This window comes from Peromyscus leucopus, chromosome X (genome assembly GCF_004664715.2).
Source record: "Peromyscus leucopus breed LL Stock chromosome X, UCI_PerLeu_2.1, whole genome shotgun sequence".
NCBI classification, from domain to species: domain Eukaryota; kingdom Metazoa; phylum Chordata; class Mammalia; order Rodentia; family Cricetidae; genus Peromyscus; species Peromyscus leucopus.
Genome location: NC_051083.1, coordinates 3,630,304 through 3,647,728, shown reverse-complemented (window position 1 = coordinate 3,647,728; position 17,425 = coordinate 3,630,304). Strand labels below are relative to the sequence as shown.

General features: G+C 40.0%; 1 long non-coding RNA gene across 1 annotated transcript; it reads left to right on the top strand.

Moving 5' to 3' along the window:
• Positions 1 to 2,050: 2,050 nt before the first annotated feature.
• On the top strand, positions 2,051 to 6,370 carry LOC119086619. The gene is made up of 2 exons (XR_005089923.1): positions 2,051 to 3,372; positions 4,668 to 6,370. It is a non-coding gene; the product is annotated as an uncharacterized LOC119086619 (long non-coding RNA).
• The last annotated feature ends 11,055 nt before the right edge of the window (positions 6,371 to 17,425 follow it).

Below are 17,425 nucleotides of genomic sequence, written 5' to 3'. Positions count from 1 at the left end.
TGGAAAACACTCATATAATTTATTCTTTTTAAGTTAGAAAAAGGGAAGAATGAAATTTTCTACACTGATGTCACAGCCCTGAAACAGACAGTGGCTAGGCTTAGTTAAAACAACATCCCTATGGTCTTGCATGTTAGGAACTGTGGCCTTCCACTGAGCCAGCCTGCTCAAAGGCAAAAGCAGCTTCATTCTGAGGTTAGTACAGTTCATCATAATCACTCATGTAATAGCATAGTATACAGTGTTGTTAAGTGACTTTTCCTTGAAGTTTTCTGTATTTGTCTTCTCTGTCTTGCCTATCTGAGAACAGCATTGGTGCAGTTATCTTTTAGATAGAACATCAAGGCTGACAGGTTGCATAGGCTCCAAAGTGATGTTTTTTTTCCACTGTGACATTTATTGATTTTTATCTAAGACCTTGTGGTATAAGATGAACTTTCCAAGGTATTTATTTCCATCATTTTTATAATTTACATAAGTTTCTTCATGACAATGAAGTAAAAATACCCCCAAATGTCTCTGCTTTTACATTGTGATCATGTTCAGAAATGGATTTGTTTACTCACATGTTTAGGAATACATAGAATTATACATGAATATGTTCAGACTTCCTAAGTAAAATCCACATACTTTCTTTGTTTAGGAAAAGCATGCTTTCCCTGCCTCCTGCAGGTAAGAAATTTTTCTCCTTTCTTCTTTTATGGCTGTGTGATGGCTATTCTTGGTAGTCAAACTGACTACGTCTGGAATTAACTAAAATGCAAAGAGTTGGATATACCTGTGAAGGATTTTTTAAAAATGTTTTGAAATTAAAGATCCATTTTTAATTTGGATCATTTCAAATCCAATTTTATCTGCTTGGTGGCTATGTACACCTTTAACCGAAGAACTCAAGAGGAAGAAACAGTTGGATTTTCCTGAATTTGAGGCTCTCCTGGTCTACAGAATGAGTTCCAGGGCTACACAAATAAACCCTGTCTCAAAAACACCAAAAAAAAAAAAATCAAATAAAGTTTAAGATCCACCTTTAATCTGGATTACACCTCTTATAGAAACCTGCACAAAGTATATCGAAGGAGGGAGCTCTGTCTCTCTCTTTAACTCCTTGACTTAACACTGGCTACCAAGTTCATTCCTTTACCAGTATTATAGCCTACTTTCTTTATATTTTGGTTTATACTTAAGACCAGCTAAAATATTTAGCCTCATGAACTGAACAACAACTTTATTATTCAAATTTCCATTGGTAGCAGCCATTGTTTGACTACCTGGAACACAGCTTGTAAGACATTTTATTAAATCACCTTTCTACATACATAGAAAGATTCACTCTGCCACTCCTGTTCATGTAAAGAACCTTGAATGATACAGTTGCATTTTTTTTTCACCTGCCCCCCTGAGGAAGATATGCTAGCTAGCATTGGTACACATAACCACATTCTTCCTAACTCCATTATTCTGTAAGTATTCAACTTTCCATGAAGTCTACTCTATTATTATTTAATTTGCCAACAGTTTGTTCTGAATTTCAGAAATAAAATTCCTGAAGCAATGGAGCCATCATCCAGCTTTCTGATGGGAGAAAGACCTATTATCTTGTTTGTGATCTGGTTCCTGCTCTTTTTTCTGGTTGTCCCAAGTCCCTCTGAAAAGCAGGCAAAAAGTACATTCAAGTCACCTGATCTCATTGTGATGCCACCTAACCAACATCTCCTTTTGTGTGCTTAAGTCTCCTTTAGTTGTTAATATTCTGGGCCCCCTTCCACCTGTGTGACAGGGAATCACTCCACCCCACATAGTATAGTGGGCTGCACAAGCTAGCTAGCCACATTGTGTCCAGTAGGAAGAAAGGAAAGTGACAATGGAGGGAAGGAAGAGAGCCAAGGGCAGGCGCTATTGAAAAGCAAATTTCTGCTAGTTCAGAAAAGTTCTGGGTCTGGGTTGACGACAGATCAGCAACCGTTGTGCTGTGACTTTAATCACAGTGTAACACTATGGGAGGTGCTCTTGTCACTCAGGCCTCACTAGCCAATCAGGCTCTCCCGGCGACCTGCCAGTCAGAAGTAGTGCAGGGTCCTTCCGGTCACCATCTTCAGGCTCGGCTTTGAAGAAAAGCTGGCGTCATTAGATTTGTATGCTGTTTTGCGAGTGCTGCTGCAGGAAGCCGAGCAGAGAGCTTGGGCAAGTTGGAAACCCACAACATGGTGAGTGAAGAGCTGCTGTCCCCAGACTGGGAGGAGTGGTCATTTCAGTCATGGGAGCCAGTTTGACGGGTTCTCCCTTGGCTGGGTGGGAGCCAGTGGCCAGATGTAGAGTTCTGCGTGTTTTTGTATGGTACTTCATGGTCCAGCGTGTTTCTGCTCATCCTGCATGCTCCATTGTGTTTCTGCATGGCCCTGCACTGTCTTTGCAATTTCTGGGCTGGCTGGCAGGCTTTGTGCCTTGTTGACATCACTGTGAAATGCTGCCATCCTTAGTGATTATGTTGTTGTTATGCAACAAATATTTGCCAAATTCAGATAGCCATGGTTCTGTATCTTTCGCATTTTCCAGAAGTATTGCACTTTGTACTTTTCATATTTAAATTTAGGATACATGTGACATTAATTCTGTGGAGCTCATAAACAGTATCTCCTATGTAAAGTAGCCCTCCAAAGCTAAAATGAGATGTAGAAAAGTAGAATTAATGGTAATAGAATTTATAGTACAAGGTGTTACCAGTTATTTGGACATATTAATTCACAAAGGAGCATTTAAATAAGGGAGGGTTCCATCTCAAATTCCCCAAACATAAGTAGTATGATGTTAGAGATAAATCTGATAAGATATAAATGTTTGTTTCTCAGGATTAACCAGCTACATTCCCATAACAAAGGAGACAACCCTGATTTATAATCAGCAGAAAGGCCCATCTCTCCATTTATAAACAGGCCTCAAAAAGTGCTCAAGGGGCCATTATAGGGTCACAAACAACATTAAATCCTGATATGCCATAAGGGTATATTAATTCTAGAACAGGGGCATCTCCAGTCTTTTTGAAAACCAGTTTTCAGTCATGGTCTCTGATGTTACTTGAGGTGAACTAGAACCCTATCCTCCTAAGAACCCTAAATCTTGGATTATATAGCTGCAGCACCACAAAGTTCTAAAATTACCAGTTTGTGTCATATAGTGGGCTGTCCATTGTGGAACAGGAAAAGGATTTGTGTGTGGAGCATGGCTTCTCCCTTCAGACCAGCGGAAGAGGAGGAACAGTATACTGTGTACACTGCAGGGGAAAACAGACTAGATAATAGCTTGATCATGACGGAAGTTGAAGGCAGTGAGCTGCAGGGGTCTCCATTACAAGGAAGGACTGATGGATGGGGCATGGTGAGTGACTCTCTCTGTAATTTTCCTGCATGTATTAATTTCTTCCATATGAATGAAGACAGACAGTATTGGTGGGTGTACAGTTTATTTAGAGAGGACAGCTTGAACTGCTAAGTATTCAGTTTCCAATTAGCGAACTCTCCTATGCAGATATGTGTAATCCTGGTTGACACAGTTAAGTCAGCTCAGAGGCTTGAGACATAAGCCAATGGCTATAAGTCTATGTGTCATCTTACAACACTCAGTGACTAACATTTTACATGGGACAATGTCGTACAATCTCTCATTAATGGTATTCACTTTACTATGGAGGTGCCTACTCCATTTCAAAGTCAGTATAGATAAATTTTCTTCCAAGTATTTTTTTATCATGTTAAAACATCAATTATTGATATTATTTTAAAAATTCATTTTCTTACATGCATTGCTGCTTTTTTTTTTCTATTTTTTCCATGTTTCTCAGTTTAAGAATTTCATCCCATTTTTTTTTTTCCTGAAGTGCTGTTTATTTATCTTTTTATTTATATCAGTTTAGAGCAGTGGTTACCAACCTCGATCATGACTCCATTTGGGGGATCAAATGACTGTATCACAGGACTGGCCTAAGATGATTAGGAACCACAGATATTTATATGATAATTCATAACAGTAGCAAAAATATACTTATAAAGAGGCAGTGAAAATACTTTTATAGTTAGGGGCATCAGTGCATCATGAGGATCTATATTAAAAAGTCACAACATTCAAAGGTTGAGAATCACTTGTTTAGATCAATGTCTCTTGTAGCTCAGGGTTGTCTCACACCATAAGATTGAGAATTGCTTTGAACACCTAATCCTGCCTCTGCTGCTCTCTACTGGTAAGACAGTTCTGAAACTCCTTCCAAACTGGGCCTTGTCTGGTCTGTGGGAAGGAAAAATAGATTAGTAAATGAGTATCCTTCAACTTCTGAAGATTTTATTGTGAATCTAAAAATGAAGTGGGACCTTTGTAAGAATTGTGTTCACTCACCAACTGGAAAATGGGTAGTCACAGGATAGAAAGGGATGGGCAAGAAGAAGGGTGAAAGCATTCCTGCTGTGACAGTAAATGATGTTAGTGAGGTAATCAATTTTAGATGATCAATAAATGTTATCACTGGTGAGCCCTTGGGTCCCCAGACCAATCAATCAAGAATGTGGATAAAGAACTGAATGTTTGTGAAACCAAATTACTACAGTTACACCAGTTCAACCTAAATAGCAGAAGGGGATAAAATGATGTGACCCTGTCTAATACATGACTGTGTTTTCCAGGTTTAAGATGTGTACCCCGAGAGAAATGATGTGAGTAGTACTTGGTGTGCTTGAATACAAATCCCTAGCCTCTGGAGCACATGGCCATAAAGCCTGTTTCAACTTTTTAACAGAATTATTGGGGATTATGTTTACATTATTTTCAATATCTCTTTCCTGCCTCTAACCCCTCCCATAGGCCTTTCCTTGTGTTCTAACCCATGGCCTCTTCTTGTTTAACAACATTTACTGTTTTAATGTGACCTGTGTTTGGTTGCAGGACCTCCCAGGTATGAAGTAAAAAATTGGCTACACTGAACATTGAATGTGTAATGGAATGTGAACACATAAGATCCTGTGCCTTGCAAAAGGAAGAGGAAATGCTCTGGGAGTTTGGAGAATTTTACTAAACTACCAAATCTCCAGATTAGGATCATGTCTGACCATACTGTGGAGAGGAGAGAGGAGAGAGGAGAAAAACCTGAGAAGGTTTTTGCTCTCTGAGTCATTTGATCGTTGCTCACCCAGTAGGGTAACTTCTAATGTTCTGAAATGCAACTGGGTAGTCCTAGCTAATGAGGGACTCTGGGAAGCCTTAGCAATCAGGAACACCAATAGGAGGTAGCTTACAGGTTCTTTCCAGGATTCTCTTCTTGTTCTGCTGTAGGGAGTTGTAAGGAATTCCACAAGCCATGCCATGCTGAGTGTAGGGACCACTGTCACCAGACCAGGAAGAACAGGTTGGCTGAGCTGTCAGAGCTGCTTGGTCTGGGATGAACCATGAGCCAGAATGACCTTCTGTTGCTTCTGTGGTAACCTGGGTAGAGGCCCTTGTCGTCTGAGCTTTGCTGAGTGTAGATTCCCTGGGGAGGAGGAGGCTCTGCCATCCTGGCATGGGGGACTATGAGCTTATAATATCATTGCATCATGCTATGTAATTGAGAATTGCTTTGAACACCTAATCCTGCCTCTGCTGCTTGTTGTTAGGTACACAGCCCGGCAAATCCTACCAGTCCAGATAATAGAATGTGCAAAAAAGAAAATTCTCTGTGCTTTGGACAAGGAATAGGATGTGATCTAGGAGAGTGGAAAATGTCTACTATAATACAAACTTTCATGACTAGGGCCCTTTTTGCTGGGCTGGAAGAGCAGAGCTAAAAGTGTGCTTTCTGAATCATTTGTTCTCTGATCACCCAGTAGGGTAGCTGTTAATATTCTGAGGCCCAACTGGATAGCCCTAGCCAATGAGGGACTCTGGGAAGGCTTAGCAATCAGAAGTCCTAGTGGCAGATAGCTTGAAGGTTCTTTCTAGGATTCTCCTTTGCTTCTGCTGTAGGGAGTTGTAAGGAAGACCATGAGCCATACCATGGTGGGTGTAGGGGTTTCAGAGGTCTGTTGATCTGTCATTTCTACTGGAATTTGGATGGAATACAAGCCAGACTATGGTTCTGTTGGTCCATATAATGGCCTCAGCAGTTGTCCTTGTCTTCTTAGCCTCCCTGTGAATGAATTTCCTGGGGAGGAAGAAACTCTATAGCCCTGGCATGGGAGGATATGATGCTAATAGTATCACTGTTCAGTGTGCACACATGGGCATGCTTTTGATGTGGAGTGAGAAGATATATTAGAAAACTGAATGTCTGGTTTCTACAAGTTTGAACATTGAACTCCTCTTTTACATTTGTCTTATAAATGCTACAAATAAATTAGAAACTGGCCAGGTGGTGGTGGCGCACACCTTTAATCCCAGCACTGGGGAGGCAGAGGCAGGCAGATCTCTGCTAGTTCAAGGCCAGCCTGGACTACAGAGGGAGTTCTAGGAAAGGCACAAAGTTACACAGAGAAACTCTGTTTCAAAAAACCAAAAAACAACAAAACAAAACCCCCAAACATAGAAACTGGTAGAAAGATGGTGATGTGGACCATCTTTCAGCAATATATGATTAGAATGCTTCCAACTTTCTGTTACCAACAGCCACAATGATGTTTTGCAGTGAAATTTCATTCCAAAGGACAAAAGGAGTTTCTGAGCTGTGGAGGTTTATCAGGTGTGCATGGTGTTGTGTGTGTGGGTGGATAGTGCAGAATCTACGTCTTGGGCCATAATTCATGTGACAGGAAGCATTCATCATTAATAAGAAGTCTTTGTTTCATGATTTGGGAGCTGATTGGTGGCCCAAAAGAAAGCCTGCTACATGCCCCCACTTACTCTGTCTCAAACTGGTTGTTTCACTTTGCACATAAATAAATATGAGCTTCTGAGTACATTTGGTATTTCTTCTAATTGTATGATTTTAGTGCAGGCCACTTTGTTTTGGATAACCAACTAGGAGGCTCATCCCTGGGAAAAACAATTCTCCCTCTTAATAGTCACTAGTTTCCCGTAGTACTTTTTCTAGGGCGAGGGTCTCATTAGGTCCTTCCCCTGAACCTTGTATGTTAGTATGTGTACTGACCTTATTTTCTCCTTCATCTGAGATCTTCTTGCAGGGCTTGGGGTCTATCTACACTTGTAGATATGTCTCTGGGTTCCCAGCTCCTGTATGATTCCAGATCTGGAGGTCAGGGTCTCCTGTTCCAGGGCCCTGTGAGTGCACTGGATGGGCCGCCTTGCTGTCTCTTTTCTTAAAACTGAGGTTATCACATGATTCCCAGGTTCTCTAGCCAAAAATTATGTCTGGAAGGGCATTGCCAGGGAGGAGGAATGTCTGAACATATTGTGTGGGTGTGTCTGTGAGGGTCTTGTCTGGGGGTGCATTGGTAGATTGCTCTGCTTGTGAAGAGAAGACTGGGAGAAATTCCTGCCTGGTTTCTCTCAGGGAGAGGTTGTGTTTGGTAAGTGGTTTGCAGGATTGGCCCAGGGAGGCAGGTAGGCAGGGCTGCACAAGCTTATGGGCCCTGTGCATTAACTCAGCTCTTGTCTTGCCTATCTCAAATGTCTGTGGAGCTGAAGGGGGTATTCATGGAGTGTCACCTACCCTGATGATTTGCAGTCATGGAACTATTCCTGGAAACCCCCAGTACTTGAATCAAGCTGGACAAGGAGTTAGCAAAGGCTGGTGATGAAACCCAGAGAGGTGGAGTTCATAGTGCTGCTGCTGTAGATGTTAGGAATGGCAGGATCAAGGGAATAATCCAGGAACAGCTTGTCAAGTTCATTTAGGTGAGAATTGGATGCAGGAGAAATAAGAAGCTTCCACCTACTCTTTTTAAGGATGTTCCTGCCATGGGGTTGTCTTCTTATTTTATAGTCTTTAAGCTACTCTCCAGACAGTTCTTTGAGTCGAGATGTTTTCCAAATAATTCCTGGTTCCCAGCTGCTTTACAAAGCTTTCTATGGGGCTATTATTGCCTCTGATACTTTAGAAATTGCTAGAGTCTTAGAATGTTCTTGGGAGAGCATAGGTGATACTCATGGGTGAGCTCTTTAGTAAAACTGGAAATGTTACAAGGTAACTAACTCATAACTGTTGTTTTGAGGCATTTGCTTTTTTGTATTTAAAAATCGAGTTATATTGGTGATTATCAGAATTATGGAGTTTGTTGATATTATAAATTGTTGCTGTTCCTATAGATTGTAGTTAGAAAAGTCAGGGTTAGGACAATTATTTGGAAGCTCCCTCTTGTATAGAAAACTTATGTTTTGAATACTGAGCCAATGGTATAGAATGAATTGTTTATTGGAATTTGTTTTATACATTCAATATATATTAGTTTATATTTGTTTTATATATTTCATATGTTCAGTATATGTTATTTATTAAACTATTCAGTGTGAGTTTAAGGCTAGCTGGAGCTTTCTAATGAGATCTTGTCTCAAACAACAAAGCAAAATTATATTCAGCTATATTTGTGATTTTGTGTGTGTGTGTGTGTTTGTGTGTGTATTATTGAGAATGGTCTTTGTATCATATTCATTATGAAGACAAAATTCAAGATCTAACTCACCCTTCTCTATATTCATTTCTGTTAATGATTTGATAGGGACCAGTGGTTGACACCAGAAATGACTTTTAGAGTTATTGTCCTTAACCTCAGGACCTCTGCAGATTAAGCTGGAATACTTCAGTGCATTTTGGAAAACAATTTCAGGATGAGTCAATACAAATCACAGTTGCGATTTTATTTTGAGACAGGGTTTCTCTCTGTATTTCTAGCTTGCTTTGAACTCAGAATATATATGAGGTTGGCCCCAAACTCCCAGAACTCTGCCTGCCTCTGTTATCCAAATATTGGAATAAAAGTTGTGTGCCATATCATCGAATTGCAATTTTATTATTTATTTACTTCTCTCTGTTTGTGTGTATGTCCTCATTTATGTATAGAAAAATGTGCATGTATGTCATGGCTTAGGTGTAGAAGTCAAAGAATAATTTTGGGGGTTAGTCCTTTTCCTTCAGCATGTTAGAGACATGGTCCCTAGTTTGCTATCACATGTAAATAGGCTTGCAGGATTTCTCCTGTTTTCTCTTACCTTAAAAGTGCTGGAATAACCAAGTGAGTTCCAGGAAAGGCGCAAAGCTACACAGAGAAACCCTGTCTCGAAAAACCAAAAAAAAAAAAAAAAAAAAAAAGTGCTGGAATATAGGTATGCACTGTTACAACTGTCTTTATAATGCAGAAGTAAAGGGATGGTTGCAAGGTGACTACTCTATCCATAAACCCATTTTCACAGCCCTGAAGCTTAAGTAGAGAATCTGGAGTGATTTTGTTTTGAGATACAGTCTCACTTTCTAAGCCTGTCTGGCCTGGAAATCACTATGTAGTAGATAGGCTAGGCCTGGAACTTAAAGAGATCCACCTGTCTCTCCCTGACTTGACCACACCTGGGTAAAAATAGATGTTTATCATGGATTTAGCACAGATATTAGCAAAAAGAAAGTTGGGAAAGTGTGATCTTCTGAGGGAGAGCAACACTGAATTGATAGAAAGCCATGTTACAGTTTTGGTGACTTTGTAAGATTTATTTCAAGTTCTTAGGGACTCTCTCTCTTTGTCTCTCTCTTCTCAGTGTCTCTCTGTCTCTCCTTTTTGGTAACAAGATCATAGGTCAGTTTCTGAGGAGGCTTGATGGGATTCTTATTTAATAAGGTAAAATTATGAGTCAGAAGAGTTCTGCACTGTGCCTTACTCTCCATGAGGTTCACAATTCTGCACTGGCAATCCTCAGAAAATTGTTGCTTACATCTACGAAAGGAATAAGTCCATACTCAAAAGGTTTTACAAACTTTGGCCTCAAACATGGCTCATTGGTATTTGAGATATCACTAAAAATAGGAAGATTTTTTTTTCTACAAAACAAATTTTGTTAATTTTGTGTGATGGTTAATTATGATTTTCAACTTGGTAAGATCTAGAATCAGCCAAGGGACACTCCTCCAGGCACACCTGTGAGAGCTTCTGTAGATCATGTTATTCTGTGGGGCATGCTTATGAGTGATTACTTTGTATATTAAGTTCATTGAGATGAGCAGACTCTTCTTCTTTCCAGGAGGGATAGCAAAATTATCCTGGATTATGTAATAAGGGCCAACATTTATCATTCTCTGGCTCTTGACTTTTCATACAGTATGATCAGGTTGATAATAGACTCCACATACAGTAGGTTGAAGAAATAGAAACTACCCTTGCTTGCTATCTGACTAGAGCCAAGACTATTTTGTAGTTTGCTGGGATTCTTCTGCCTCAGTGTCTTGATTGCCAATCCAAGATTGAAGGGCTCATGGAGAACTGATGACCTGTAACAGATTTGAAACACCTGCAAAGAAGGCCTGAGAGGTCACTGCTTACAGTGGACATATGAAGGTTTGGCAGATTCAATAACCATAAGATAACCAACGACAGCTCTAGATCTGAAATAGAACTGGCATGGTAGAAAAGCTGTGTATGCTAGGGATAGCAAAGCCTGAAACATGGAGCCTCCTTGGCAATGATAGCCCAGAATATCATTAATGGTCTCAGAATTTGCACAATGTGATATAGGAAGCCATTAAAAAAAGTAAAGAACAGGAGCTTTGCTTCCTGTTTTCGTTTCCTTAAATGTGAGTGATTATTTGCTGTGCTCCAGTTCTTCCCTTTTTGAAAACAGTGGACTTGGCTGTTACTCATTTTTTCACAGAATAAACATTTAGGAGACTGTAGACTTTTTAAATGTTGGGATTTTTAAAGACTCTAGGACTTAAGAATTTGAAAGTGTTTTATGTTATCATTAAATGAGACTTTGGGGACCATGCATGGAAACATCTTGTTTGAAAAGGATATACCATAAATTATCAGTCAAATGAATATTTTTTCTCAAAGTTGTTCGTGAGTCAGGTTATTTTATTCATTTAATGGAAATGAGACTACTCCTCTGCCCTATTTGCTGTTCAAAATGAACACAACCTGGTTATCAATTCATGGACATCTGGAAGGTCTCCTACTGAAACACACTTTTAATAGTGATCTTTGACATACAAGTTTGAGTCCTTTTCAGTGTCACTAATGCATAATTCCTTACTGCTCTCTATTACATAGTCAGCCCTGCAACAATATACATACAACCAGCAAAAACAGACTCAGCAGGTTGTCTTCATATATTTCAGCATACTTATTCATACATATTTTACAAGGAAGAAGTTGGAAGCAAAGTATTTGAGAAGGGATGGAGTGAAGAGAAAAAAGAGTAAAGTAGTGTAACATCTTTTAAATAAAATGTATAGAAATAAGTTTTAAATAAAAAGAGGGCTAGAGAGATTGCTCAGCAATTAATAGTACTGGGTGTTGAAACAGAGGATCCGGGTTCTATTTCCAGTACCCACAGTGTAGCTATCCATTTGTTGTAAATTCAGTCTCAGGCATCTTTTGCTTTCTTCTGGCCACTGTTGGTACTGTGCACAGACACATATAGACAAAACACTTGCATGACCAAAGTAAAAAGAGATTTAAAACAGAAAAAATGAAATTGTCTACCGTGATGTCTCAGAACTGAGACAGACAGCAGCCAAAGATAGTGAAAATGAACTTTTTGTCCTGTATGGAAAGAGCTGTGGCCTTCATCTGAGCCAACCTGCACGGAGGCAAAAGCAGCCTTGTTCTGAGCTCAAAATAAGTCAGCAAAGCCATCCATCTAAGAGCAGTGATCACAATGCTGATAGATGACTTTTCCTTTACATTTTATGTATTTGTGTTCTCTGTCCTTGTTTTTTCATAAGAATTATGACATTGATACATCTATCTATAGATGAAACATCATGATTGACGTATATCATAGGCTCCAAAGCAATTTACTTTAACAGTGTTATTTCCTTGATTTTCAGCTAAGACTTTGAGGTACAAAATGAACATACCAGAGGCATTTCTTTCCATGATTTACATAATTCATATATGTTCCTGCATGATTTTGAGGTGAGAATATTCCCAAATGTCTCTTTCTTTACATTGTGATCATGTTCAGAAGTGAATGTGTTAACCGAGAATGCTTAAGAAGTTGGAGAACACTACATGAACATGTTCAGACTCATAAAAATAGGTCTTTCTCCCATCAGAAGGCTGAACGAGGGCTCCATTGCTTTAGGAGTTTTCTTCTTAAATTCATTTCAATCTCTTGACAATATAACAAAAATAAAAAGTGTAGTGTTCACAATAGGTGGATTAGAGAGAAGTGAAGGAAGGATGAATGACCTTATGAGCACCATTGCTTCCTAGCACATCCTACTCAGTGGGCAGCTGAAGAGAAAACAGCAGTATATTAGTCAAGGTTCTCTGATTGAACAGAGCTGATTGAAAAAAATCTCTGTATGTATTTAGAAAGTGGATTTATTAAAATGTCTTACAGGCTGTGGTCCAGCTACTCCAATATTTGCTGTCTACCAATGGAAAGTTGAAGGATTCAGTATTTCTTCAATCCATGAGGCTGGATGTCCGATATGGTCTTCATTATTCATCAGAATTACTAAGAACTGGGCTATAAAGATGATAAAGGAATGATTATCCCGGTCACAATCAGGGCAATCAATCAACTAGAAAGAGATTTTTTTCTTCAATATCTTTTATATATGTAGTCTGCCACCAGAAGGTCAGGCCCAGATTAAACATGGATCTTATTACCTCAAAACATCCAGATTAATGAAGGGTTTTCCCATGTCAAAAATATTAAATAGAGTAAAATCCCTCACAGGTATACCCAATTCCTTGTGTATTGGTTAATTCCAGAGGTAGTCAGTTGGACTACCAAGAATAGCCATCACAAAAGACAAGAGGGAAGAAATGAGAAGAATTTCTTGCCTGCAGGAGGCAAGGAGAGCATGAGAGTTACTTCTAAAATGTTTTCCTAAACAAAGTAAGCATGTGGATATTACTTAGGGGGTCTGGACATGTTTTTGAAGAGTTCTTCCTCTTCCTAAGCAGGTTCAGTTAACAAATCCACTTCTGAACACAATCACAATATAAAAGCAGAGAAATTTAGGGACATTCTCACCTCAAAGTCATGCAGGAAAATATATAAGTTATAAAGATGATGGAAAGAAATGCCTCTGGTTTGTCGTGTGGTTCTTCTTTTTTTCTCCTGCTTGTCTGAAGACCCTGTGACAACCAGGTAAAAGGTACCTTCAGTTCATCTGACCTCAGCATGAAGCAACAGAACAAACATCTTCTTTTTTGTTCTAAAATCTCTCTTAATTACTAATATTCTGGAAATTTTTCCTCCTGGGGGAGAGGTGAACCATTCTACTCCACATTGTGTAATGGACTGTGTAAGCTAGCCACATTGTGTCCAGAAGGAAGAATGGGAAGAGCCTATGGAGTTCAGGAGGATAGCAAGATCAGCTATTGGAGCCAGTGCAAGTGGTATTGAAATGCGTACCTCTGCTGACTTAGTAAATGCCTTTGTCAGGAGTGGAAAATAGGGTCAGGAACCATTGTGCTTTGTTTTTAGGCATAGTATAACCCATATGGGAAGTGCTCTTGTCACTCAGGTTTCACTAGCCAATCAGGCCCTCCAGATGACTTGCCAGTCAGAAGTGATGCAGGGTCCTTCTGGTAGCCACTTTAAGGCTTGACTTTGAAGAGAATCTGGCACCAGTGCTTTTTTTGTCCTGTGCTGTGAGTGTTGCTGCAGGGAGCTGAGCAGAGAGCATGGCCAAGCTGGGAAACCACAACATGGTGAGTGAGGTGCAGCTGTCCTCAGATGGGGTGGGGCACATGATGAGGTGCAGCAGCCAGTGTGGTAGGGCCTTCCCAGATCTGGATGGGAACCATCAGCCAGAATCCCTGTCTTGTGTGGTCTCATATGGTCCTTGAAACTTCCTAGTCCCAGGGCGGGCCACTGATTAACTTTGCTCTGTGGACTGATCTGCTCATAGAATGGGAAGCAGGGAGTTGTGTGTAGAAATATCTTTGTAGTCAACTTCATCATTCTTTTGGTGTATCCATCAAAAGCAGGTTGTCAAATTTGGAGAGGCCTAGTTTCTCCACTACCTTCTAGAGGTTCAGCACTTTGTATTTAACTTTTTTTTTTTTGTTTTTTGAGACAGGGTTTCTCTCTGAAACAGTCCTGGCTGTGCTGGAACTCACTTTGTAGACCAGGCTGGCCTTGAACTCACAGAGATCTGCCTACCTCTGCCTCCTGAGTGCTGGAATTAAAGGTATGTACCACAACCACCTCCACATTTAACTTTCATGAGTAAGGTTCATTTATAGTTAATTTTGTGAAGGTTGTAAAAGGCATCTCATACATTGGGTAACATTCCACTACTAAGGTGCAATGTAGAAGAGGAGAAATGGTGATATAAAGGATTTGCTAATTCCAAGGTAATAGCAAGTCTCACAAAATTGAATTTAGCTAAGGGTGGACTGCATCAAAAAATCCCCAAAGTAAGTATATTCTAGCCAGGCCTGTTAGAGATTAAGAGAGTAGGATACTCATTTGTTTACCAAGATTGTTCAGACATTTGGCTACAAGCCATTACAAAGGAGCCACCCCTGATTAACAACCAGCCACTAGGCCTAACACTGTATCAAAGTATGGGACTCTAACAAGCTGTTCATTGAAGTATTGCAGGGTCACAATCAACGTTAAGTCCTGGTGTGCCATAAAGTTCCAGTTTTCTTCTTCAGAAAAGCATAGTTCTGCGAGATGGGCATTATGACACCAGATGACAACTATTTTAAAAGTAAAACACTACCTGGGTGGTGGTGGGAAATGCCTTTAATCCCAGCACTCACTTGGAAGGCGGAGGCAGTCAGATCTCTGTGAGTTTGAGGCCAGCCTGCTCTATAGCGCCATTTTCAGGACAGGCTCCAAAGCTACACAGTGAAATTCTGTCTCAAAAAAACAAAAAAGAAAAGGAAAACATCATTGTGTTACAGAATTGCTTGATCAAGCAAGGCTTTCATTTAGGCCCTCAGGCAGGGAGGAGGAAAATTCTTGGGAGAGCAAGTAACAGCCTGGGGCCTAGGCCTTGAAAACTTTCCTTAAGGTCACAATGTATTGACAATAAAAGAGAGCTTCTGTAAAATCAGTAATATTCTTTGGAGAGCTACCAATGGTCTGGAATCGGGGCCTTAGTGGTGAGGTTGATTCAGATCCTGAGAACCCAATACTTCTCACCACATGAGTCTATGGTTATCCGGCCCAATGCCATTTCATAGTGGGGCTTAGTAATGTTTGATTAGCCTATTACTGGGTGTCTAATTGTATGATATTTTCTGCTGACTTCCTAGAAGTTTCCCATTTTCTTCCATTCCCCGCCCCCTCAAGTAGTATACAAGATATTCTTCTTCTTAAGAAGCTTAGTTGATAGGAGACATAGCTTGTGCACAACCTCCCCAACCCAGCTTTGATCTTTTCTTCTCTTTCTCATCTCCTCTGACCTTCACCTCAGGACTGTGTCACTGAAGAAGATCCCGCTGTTTCAGTTCTGGTGTACTTAAATTATTCTGGGAATATCTTTTCTGTGTAACTCTCCCATCTGCCTAGGTGTCTAGACTGGGAAGTTGCCTGTCTCTATTTCAATTGTTCAAAGTGTAATCTGGAGCCTGAGCCTAAAAGACACAAGGATGACAGCATATGTGGAATGTAAACAAGAGATGGATGCATGTGGTGATATATTGTGTCCCCCGATATATTTTGCATCCTAATAAACTTATGTGGCATCAGAGGACAGAACAGCCACTAGATAGACATAGAGGCCAGAAAATGATGGCAGACACACCTTTAATCCTAGCATTCTGGAGGCAGAGATCCATCTGGATCTCTGTGAGTTCAAAGCCACACTGGAAACAGCCAGGCATGGTGACACATGCCTTTAATTCCAGAAAGTGATGGCAAGAAGCAGAAAGGTATATAAGGCATGAAGACCAGGAACCAGAGCCTGGTTAAGCTTTTAGGCTTTTAGCAGCAGTTCAGCTGAGATTCATTCCAGATGAGGACTCAGAGGCTTCCAGTTTGAGGAAACAGGATCAGATGGGAAGTTGTAGAGGTAAGGTTAGCTGTGGCTTGTGTTCTGTCTCTCTGATCTTCCAGCTATCACTCCAATATCTGGCTCCTGGGTTTGTTTTCATTAATAAGACCTTCTAACAATTTGTGCTACAGATGCATGCTATCATTAAAGAAATTTTACTTTACTAATCTGTAAAGTGTGTGGAGTGATTTTTTTTTTTCTGAGAAGGCATATTAATTCTAGAACAGCTACATTTCCAGCCTTTCAGAAGAATGTTTCTGACACAAGCTTTCTTATGTTGACACAAGTTGCCTAGGTCCCAATCTGTTGCTCTCCAGGGCAGTGACCTTACTATGCTCTTTATTACACCTGCAAAATCTTAAGTTGAATGATTGTACCAACTTAGAATTTCAAAATTATCTATTTGAGTAATGCAATTGAATATCCATTGCAGTAAAAGGAAAGGAATTTGCATTTGGAGCATGGTTTCTACCTTCAGACCAGAATAGAAGGAATAGTTTATTGTGTGCATTGATGGGGGAAACAGGGTAGGCAATCTGCTGCTGATTGGCCGGGCGGTGGTGGCCCACGCCTTTAATCCCAGCACTTGGGAGGCAGAGTCAGGAGGATCTCTGTGAGTTCGAGGCCAGTGAAAAAAGTGAGTCCCAGGAAAAGCGCAAAGCTACACAGAGAAACCCTGTCTCGAAAAACCAAAAAAAAAAAAAAAAAAAAAGGACCTGATTGTAGCAGGGGGAGTGATGTTGTAATTTCCCAGCATGTACTAACTAATGACTTAAGAATGAAGACAGACCAGACTGGTTGGTGTACAATTTGAGAAGTTTAACTTGCACCAAGGGATATGAATTTTCTATTAAGCAACTGTCCTATGCAGATATTTATGTTCAGTCCTGCTTGACACAGTTATGTCAGCTCAGAGGTTTCAGAAAAAGACCATTGACTATAACTCTGTGTGTCAGCTTACAGAAATCAGCAGCTAACAAGTGCATTTGTGCAAACTCTATCTCTTATAAATGACATTCCCTCTACTAGAGAGGGTCCTACTCTTTTTCAAAGTCAATGTAGCCAAGTATTTTAATCTTAAAAATACATTATTTTTATCATTTTAAAATATCACTTATTGGTATTATTTTTAACACTCTCTTTAAGTACATTACTGCTTTTATCTCTACTTGTTTCTGTTCTCTGATGTGTTTAGGTTATTAATAGTGTCATTCATTTTCTCTCAAAAGGTGTTGATTATTAATTTCTCATTAGAGCAATGTCTCCTGTAGCCCAGGCTTGCCTCATGCTATGTAATTGAGAATTGCATTGAACACAAGCCTGCCTCTGCTGTCCAGT